The following is an 8,655-nucleotide window of genomic DNA, read 5'->3' on the forward strand; positions in this document are numbered from 1 at the left end:
GTAACCCCCAAACGAAAGAATTGCTAACCTTAAACGTAAGAAAACTAACCCCCAAACGCAAAAATTACTAACCCTCAAACTTAGGAGATCTAACCCCAAAACGTAAGATTTACTAACTCCCAAACATAAGAAAACTAACCCATAAACGTAAAAATTACTAACCCCTAAACGAAAGAAAACTAACTTTTAAAACGTAAGAATTAGTAACCTCCAAAACTTAGAAAACTAACCCCCAAACGTAAGAAAAATAACCCCCAAACGTAAGAATTACTATCCCTAAAACGTAAGAAAACTAACCCCCAAACGTAAGAATTACTAACCACTAAACGTAATAAATCTAACCCCCAAACGTAAGAATTGGTAACCCCAAGACGTAAGAAATCTAACCCCTAAACGTAAGAATTACTAACCCCCAAAAGTAAGAAAACTAACCCTCAAACGTAAGAATTACGAACCCCCCCCCCAAACGTAAGAAATCTAACTTCCAAGTGTAAGAATTACTAAATCACAAAGGTAAGAAAACTAACATCCAAACGTAAGAATTACTAACCCCCAAACGTAAGAAATCTAACCAGCAAACGTAAGAATTACTAACCCTCCAACGTAAGAATTACTAACCTTCAAATGTAAGAAATCTAACCCCCCAACGTAAGACTTACTAACCTCCAAATGTAAGATTGACTAACCCCCAAATGTAAGAAAACTAACCTTCAAACGTAAGAATTACTAACCCCCATACGTAAAAAATGTAACCCCCAAACGTAAGAATTACTAACCCCCAAACGTAAGAATTACTAATCCCCATACGTAAGAAATCTAACTCCAAAACGTAAGAATAACTAACCCCCAAAACGTAAGAATTACTAACCCTCCAACGTAGAAATTACTAACCCCCAAACGTAAGAATTACTAACCCGAAAACGTAAGAATTAATAACCCCCAAAAGCGAAGAACTGCTAAACCCCAAACGTAAGATATACTAACCCTCAAACGTAAGAAAAGTAACCCGCAAACGTAAGAAAACTAACCTGCCAACGTAAAAAGTACTAACCCCCAAACGTAAGAAAACTAACCCCCAAACGTAAGAATTATTAACCCCCAAAACGTAAGAAAACTAACTACCAAACAAAAGAATTACTAACCCCCGATCGTAAGAAATCTAACCCCCGAACGTAAGAATTACTAACCCCCAAACGTAAGAGTTACTAACCCCCAACGTAAAAAATCTAACCCCTTAAACGTAAGAATTACTAACCGCCAAACGTAAGAAATCTAACCTGCAAACGTAAGAATTACTAACCCCCAAACGTAATAAAACTAACCCCCAAAAGTAACAATTACTAACCACCAAACGTAAAAAATCTAACCCCCAAACGTAAGAATTACTAACCCGCAAAAGTAAGAAAACTAACCCCCAAATGTTAGAATTACTAACCCCCAAAACGTAACAATTACTAACCTCCAAACGTAAGAGATCTAACCCCCGAACGTAAGAATTACTAACCTGCAAAAGTAAAAAACTAAACCAAAAACGTACCAATTACTAACCCCAAAACGAAAGAGATCTAACCCTCAAACGCAAAAATTAGTAACCCACAAATGTAATAATTACTAAGCCCCAAACGCAAAAAAAACTAACCGCTTAAACGTAAGAATTACTAACCGCCAAACGTAAGACATCTAACCCGCAAACGTAAGAATTACTAACCCCCAAAAGTAAGAATTACTAACCACCAAAGGTAAGAAATCTAACACCCAATCGTAAGAACTACTCACCCCCTAACGTAAAAATTACTAACCTTCAAATGTAAGAAATCTAACCCCCAAACGTAAGAATAACTAACCACCATACGTAAGAAATCTAACTCCAAAACGTAAGAATAACTAACCCTCAAACGTAAGAATTACTAACCCCCCAACGTAGGAGTTACTAACCCCCAAACGTAAGAATTACCAACCCGCAAACGTAAAAATTATTAACCCCCAAAGAAAACAACTTCTAAACCCCAAACGTAAGATATACTAACCCCCAAACGTAAGAAAAGTAACCCGCAAACGTAAGAAAACTAACCTGCCAACGTAAGAAGTACTAACCCCCAAACATAAGAAATCTAACACCAAAACGAAAGAATTACTAACCCCCAAACGTTAGAAAACTAAGCCCGAAACGTAAGAATTACAAACAACCAAACGTAAGAAATCTAACCCCCAAACGTAAGAATTAGTAACCCCAAGACGTAAGAAAGCTAACCCTTAAACGTAAGAATTACTAATCCCCAGAAGTAAGACAACTAACCCCCAAACGTAAGAATTACGAACCCCAAAACGTATAAATTCTAACTTCCAAGTGTTAGTATTACTAAATCCCAAACGTAAGAAAACTAACATCCAAACGTAAGAATTACTAACCCCCAAACGTAAGAAATCTAACCAGCAAACGTAAGAATTACTAACCCCCCAACGTAAGAATTACTAACCTCCAAATGTAAGATTGACTAACCCCCAAACGTAAGAAAACTAATCCCCAAACGTAAGAATTACTAACCCCTATACGTAAGAAATGTAACCCCCAAACGTAACAATTACTAACCCCCAAACATAAGAATTACTAACCCCCATACGTAAGAAATCTAACTCCAAAAAGTAAGAATAACTAACCCCCAAACTTAAGAATTACTAACCCCTAAACGTAGAAATAACTAACCCCCAAACGTAAGAAATCTAACTCCAAAAAGTAAGAATAACTAACCCCCAAACGTAAGAATTATTAACCCCCAAAGCAAAGAACTGCTAACCCCCAAACGTAAGAAAAGTAACCCGCAAACGTAAGAAAACTAACCTGCCAACGTAAGAAGTACTAACCCCCAAAACGTAAGAAATCTAACCCCCAAACGTAAAAAAGACTAACCCCGAAACGTCAAGAAGTACTAACCGCCAAATGTAAGAAGTCTAACCCCCAAATATAAGAATTACTAACCCCCAAGCATAAAAAATCTAACCCCCAAAGGTAAGAATTACTAACCCGTAAACGTAAAAAAGCTAACCCACAAACGTTAGAATTACTAACCACCAAAGGTAATAAAACTAACCCCTAAACGTAAGGTTTTCTAACCCCCAAACGTAAGAAATCTAACACCCAATCGTAAGAACTACTAACCCCCCAACGTAAGAATTACTAACTCCCAGACGTAAGAAATCTAACCCCCGAACGTAACATTTACTAACCCCCAAACGTAAAAAAAGTAACCCCCAAACGAAAGAATTGCTAACCTTAAACGTAAGAAAACTAACCCCCAAACGCAAAAATTACTAACCCCCAAAGTTAGGAGATCTAACCCCAAAACGTAAGATTTACTAACCCCCAAAAATAAGAAAACTAACCCATAAACGTAAAAATTACTAACCCCTAAACGTAAGAAAACTAACTTTTAAAACGTAAGAATTAGTAACCCCCAAAACTTAGAAAACTAACCCCCAAACGTAAGAATTACTATCCCTAAAACGTAAGAAAACTAACCCCCAAACGTAAGAATTACTAACCACTAAACGTAATAAATCTAACCCCCAAACGTAAGAATTAGTAACCCCAAGACGTAAGAAATCTAACCCCTAAACGTAAGAATTACTAACCCCCAAAAGTAAGAAAACTAACCCCCAAACGTAAGAATTACGAACCCCCCCCCAAACGTAAGAAATCTAACTTCCAAGTGTAAGAATTACTAAATCACAAACGTAAGAAAACTAACATCCAAACGTAAGAATTACTAACCCCCAAACGTAAGAAATCTAACCAGCAAACGTAAGAATTACTAACCCCCCAACGTAAGAATTACTAACCTCCAAATGTAAGATTGACTAACCCCCAAACGTAAGAAAACTAACCTTCAAACGTAAGAATTACTAACCCCCATACGTAAAAAATGTAACCCCCAAACGTAACAATTACTAACCCCCAAACGTAAGAATTACTAACCCCATACGTAAGAAATCTAACTCCAAAACGTAAGAATAACTAACCCGCAAACGTAAGAAGTACTTACCCCCAAACGTAATAAAACTAACCCCCAAAAGTAAGAATTACTAACCACCAAACGTAAAAAATCTAACCCCCAAACGTAAGAATTACTAACCAACAAAAGTAAGAAAACTAACCCCCAAATGTTAGAATTACTAACCCCCAAAACGTAACAATTACTAAGCCCTAAACGTAAGAAAACTAACCCCCAAACGTAAGAAACCTAACCCCCAAACGTAAGAATTACTAACCCGAAAACGTAAGAATTATTAACCCCCAAAGCAAAGAACTGCTAAACCCCAAAGGTAAGATATACTAACCCCCAAACGTAAGAAAAGTAACCCGCAAACGTAAGAAAACTAACCTGCCAACGTAAGAAGTACTAACCCCCAAACATAAGAAATCTAACACCAAAACAAAAGAATTACTAACCCCCAAACGTAAGAATTACTAACCCCCAAACGTAAGAAAACTAACCAACAAACAAAAGAATTACTAATTCCCGAACGTAAGAAATCTAACCCCCGAACGTAAGAAGTACTTACCCCCAAACGTAAGAATTACTAACCCCCAACGTAAAAAATCTAACCTCTTAAACGTAAGAATTACTAACCGCCAAACGTAAGAAATCTAACCCGCAAACGTAAGAATTCAGGGTCCGAAATTAACTTTTTCCTAAGGGAGCCAACTGGCGACTAACCTAAAAATTTTGGTCGCCAGATGGAAGGGTTTGGTCGCCAAAAGCAAGTGTTATTGTTTGTTTTTTTTTTTGGTGTCTTGCTTGCCACGCCACGATCGCTGCTTCGCCTCTTAATTTGCCGCAAACTAAAGAAAACAATCTTTCTGGCCTGGGTATAATTTACTTTAATTTATAGTTAAGCACAAAATTAAACCTTTCAAAAAAATGTTATCATTTAACACAATATACTGTACATACAGCTATAAAAGAAGACTCACAAAAGCCGTGTAACGGTGACAGAGTCCTACATAGATCTCAAAAAGCGTGTTTGCCAATGTTCTTGCGAAGGGTTTGGATTTCTTTCTCTCATTATTTCCATTTAGTTGGAAGTATGCTGGTATCCTATTAAGTTCTACGTTCAACACATGGGGGCCCTCTTTCTATACCTAGACTCAAGAGTGCAATTAAAGTATCTGTTCTTCGCCAAGTTCCTGGTTCTTCGCCAAAACGGAACGAAAACGCAACAACGATCAATAAGCTAGTGCCAGACCCTCACACTTTTTTATTGTTCAAACCAGTCCCCCACCGCGCAGGCCTGTCACCATTTTGATCTTACCGGATCTCGCCACGTCATGTTTTTGCCCGATATCCGTATTGAGAGAAGGCGCTAAAACAATATGACGCCAGGTAAATATGGCGGTCGTAAAATCGTCGCTTCGTTTTACTACAACTTTCCACGGGATCTTTATCTTTTCTTTAAGAAAAAGCCCTTTTACCTTGGAGTTTCAAATGCCGATGGAACAAAAGATTAGTCGCCTGCTGGCGACCAGTTCAAAATTTCTGGTCGCCAACACCTAATGTTTCGTCGCATTGGCGACCAGTCAGTCGCAATTTCGGACCCTGGAATTACTAACCCCCAAACGTAATAAAACTAACCCCCAAACGTAAGAATTACTAACCACCAAACGTAAGAATTACTAACCACCAAACGTAAGAAATCTACCCCCAAACGTAAGAATTACTAACCCCCAAACGTAAGAATTACTAACCTCCAAATGTAAGATTGACTAACCCCCAAACGTAAGAAAACTAACCCCCAAACGTAAGAATTACTAACCCCCATACGTAAGAAATGTAACCCCCAAACGTAACAATTACTAACCCCCAAACGTAAGAATTACTAACCCCCATACGTAAGAAATCTAACTCCAAAACGTAAGAATAACTAACCCCCAAACGTAAGAATTACTAACCCCCCAACGTAGAAATTACTAACCCCCAAACGTAAGAACCCTAACCCCCAAACGTAAGAATGACTAACCCGAAAACGTAACAATTATTAACCCCCAAAGCAAAAAACTGCTAAACCCCAAACGTAAGATATACTAACCCCCAAACGCAAGAAAAGTAACCCGCACACGTAAGAAAACTAACCTGCCAACGTAAAAAGTACTAACCCCCAAACGTCAGAAAACTAACCACCAAACAAAAGAATAACTAACCCCCAAACGTAAGAATTAATAACCCCCAACGTAAAAAATCTAACCCCTTAAACGTAAGAATTACTAACCGCCAAACGTAAAAAATCTAACCCCTTAAACGTAAGAATTACCAACCCCCAACCGTAAGAAAACTAACCCTTACAAGCAAAAAATACCAACCCTCAAACGTAAAAAATCTAACCCCCAAACGCAAGAAATACTAACCCCCAAAGGTAAGAAAACTAACCCCCAAAAGAAAGATTTACTAACCCCCAAACGTAAGAAAAATAACCCCCAAACGTAAGAATTACTAACACCCAAACGTAAAAGAACTAACTCCATAAATGTAAGAAAACAAACCTTGAAACGTAAGAACTACCAAGCCCCAAACGTAAAAAAACTAACCCCAACGTAAGAATTACTATCTCCCAAACGTAAGAAAACTAACCCCCAAACGTAAGAATTAGTAACCCCAAAACGTAGGAAAACTAACACCCAAACGTACGAATTACTAACTCCAAAACTTAAGAACACTAACCCCCAAACAAAACAATTACTAAGCCCTAAACGTCAGAAAACTAACCCCTAAACGTAACAATTACTAACCCCAGACGTAAGAAATACTAACACCCAAACGTAAAAAAACTAACACCTTAACGTAAGAATTAGTAACCCCCCAACGTAAGAAAACTAACCCGCAAACGTAACAAAGATTAACCCCCAAACGTAGGAATTACTAACCCCTAAAAGTAAGAAAACTAACCCCTAAACATAATAAACTAACCCCCAAACGTAAGAAAACTAACACCCAAAGGTAAGAACTACTAACCCCAAAACTTAAGAACACTAACCCCTAAACGTAACAATTACTAACCCCCAGAAATTAAGAAATATAACCCAAAAACGTAAGAAAAGTAAACCCCAAACGTAAGAATTACTAACACCCAAACGAGAGAAAACCAACCTTCAAACGGAAGAAAAAAAACAAACCCCAAAACGTAAGAACTACCAAGCCCCAAACGTAAAAAAACTAACCCCAGAACGTAAGAATTACTATCTCCCAAACGTAAGAAAACTAACCCCCAAACGTAAGAATTAGTAACCCCAAAACGTAAGAAAACTAACACCCAAACGTTCGAGTTACTAACCCCAAAACTTAAGAACACTAACCCCCAAACAAAACAATTACTAAGCCCTAAACGTCAGAAAACTAACCCCTAAACGTAACAATTACTAACCCCAGACGTAAGAAATATAACCCAAAAACGTAAGAATTGCTAACACCCACACGTAAGACATCTAACCCCCAAACGTAACAATTACTAACCCCAAAACATAAGAAATCTAGCCCCCAAACGTAAGATTTACTAACCTGCAAACGTAAGAATTACTAACCAACAAATGAAAGAATTACTAACCCCAAAACGTAAGAAAATAAACCCCCAATTGTAAGAAAACTAACCTCCCAACGTAAGAAGTACTAACCCCCAACATAAGAAATCTAACACCGAAACGTAAGAATTACTAACCCCTAAACGTAAGAATTACTAACCCCCAAACGTAGGAAATGTAACCCCTAAACGTAAGATATACTAACCCCCAAACGTAAGAAAGTTAACCCCCAAGCGTAACAAAACTAATCCCCAAACGTAAGAATTACTAATTGCCAAACGTAAGAAATCCAACCCCCAAACGTAAGAATTACTAAGCCCCAAACGTAAGAGAAGTAATCTCCAATCGTAAGAATTAATAACCGCTAACTGTAAAAAATCTAACGCCCAAACGTAAGAATTACTAACCTTCAAACATAAGAATTATTAACCCCCAAACGTAAGAATTAGTAACCCCAAAACGTACGAAAAGTAACCCCCAAACGTAAGAATTACTAACACCCAAACTTAAGAAAACAAACCCCCAAAGGTAAGAATTACTAAGCCCCAAACGTAAGAAATCTAACCCCCCAACCGTAAGAATTACTAACCCCCAAACGTAAGAAAACTAACCCCGAAACGTAAGAATTATTAACCCCTAAACGTAAGAAGTTTAACCCCCAAACGAAAGAATTACTAACCCCCAAACGTAAGAAAACTAACCCCCAAACAAAAGAATTACTAAGCCCTAAATGTAAGAAATATAACTTCGAAACGTAAGAATTACCAACCCCCAAACGTAAGAAATCTAACCCCTAAACGTAAGAAATACTAACCCCAAACGTAAGAAAACTAACCCCCAAACGTAAGAACTACTAACACCCAACCATAAGAAATCTAACCCCAAAACGTAAGAATTAACATGCCTCAAACGTAAAAAACCTAACCCACAAACGTAAGAATTTCTTACCCTTAAACGTAAGAAATCTAACCCACAAACGTAAGAATGACTAGCCCACAAACATAAGAAATCTAACACCTAAACGTAAAAAACTAACACCAAAGCAAGAAAACCAACCCCCAAACGTAAGAATTACTAATCCTCAAACG

Source organism: Pavona decussata, unplaced genomic scaffold, assembly GCF_977016875.1.
Source record: "Pavona decussata unplaced genomic scaffold, jaPavDecu1.1 SCAFFOLD_83, whole genome shotgun sequence".
NCBI lineage: Eukaryota > Metazoa > Cnidaria > Anthozoa > Scleractinia > Agariciidae > Pavona > Pavona decussata.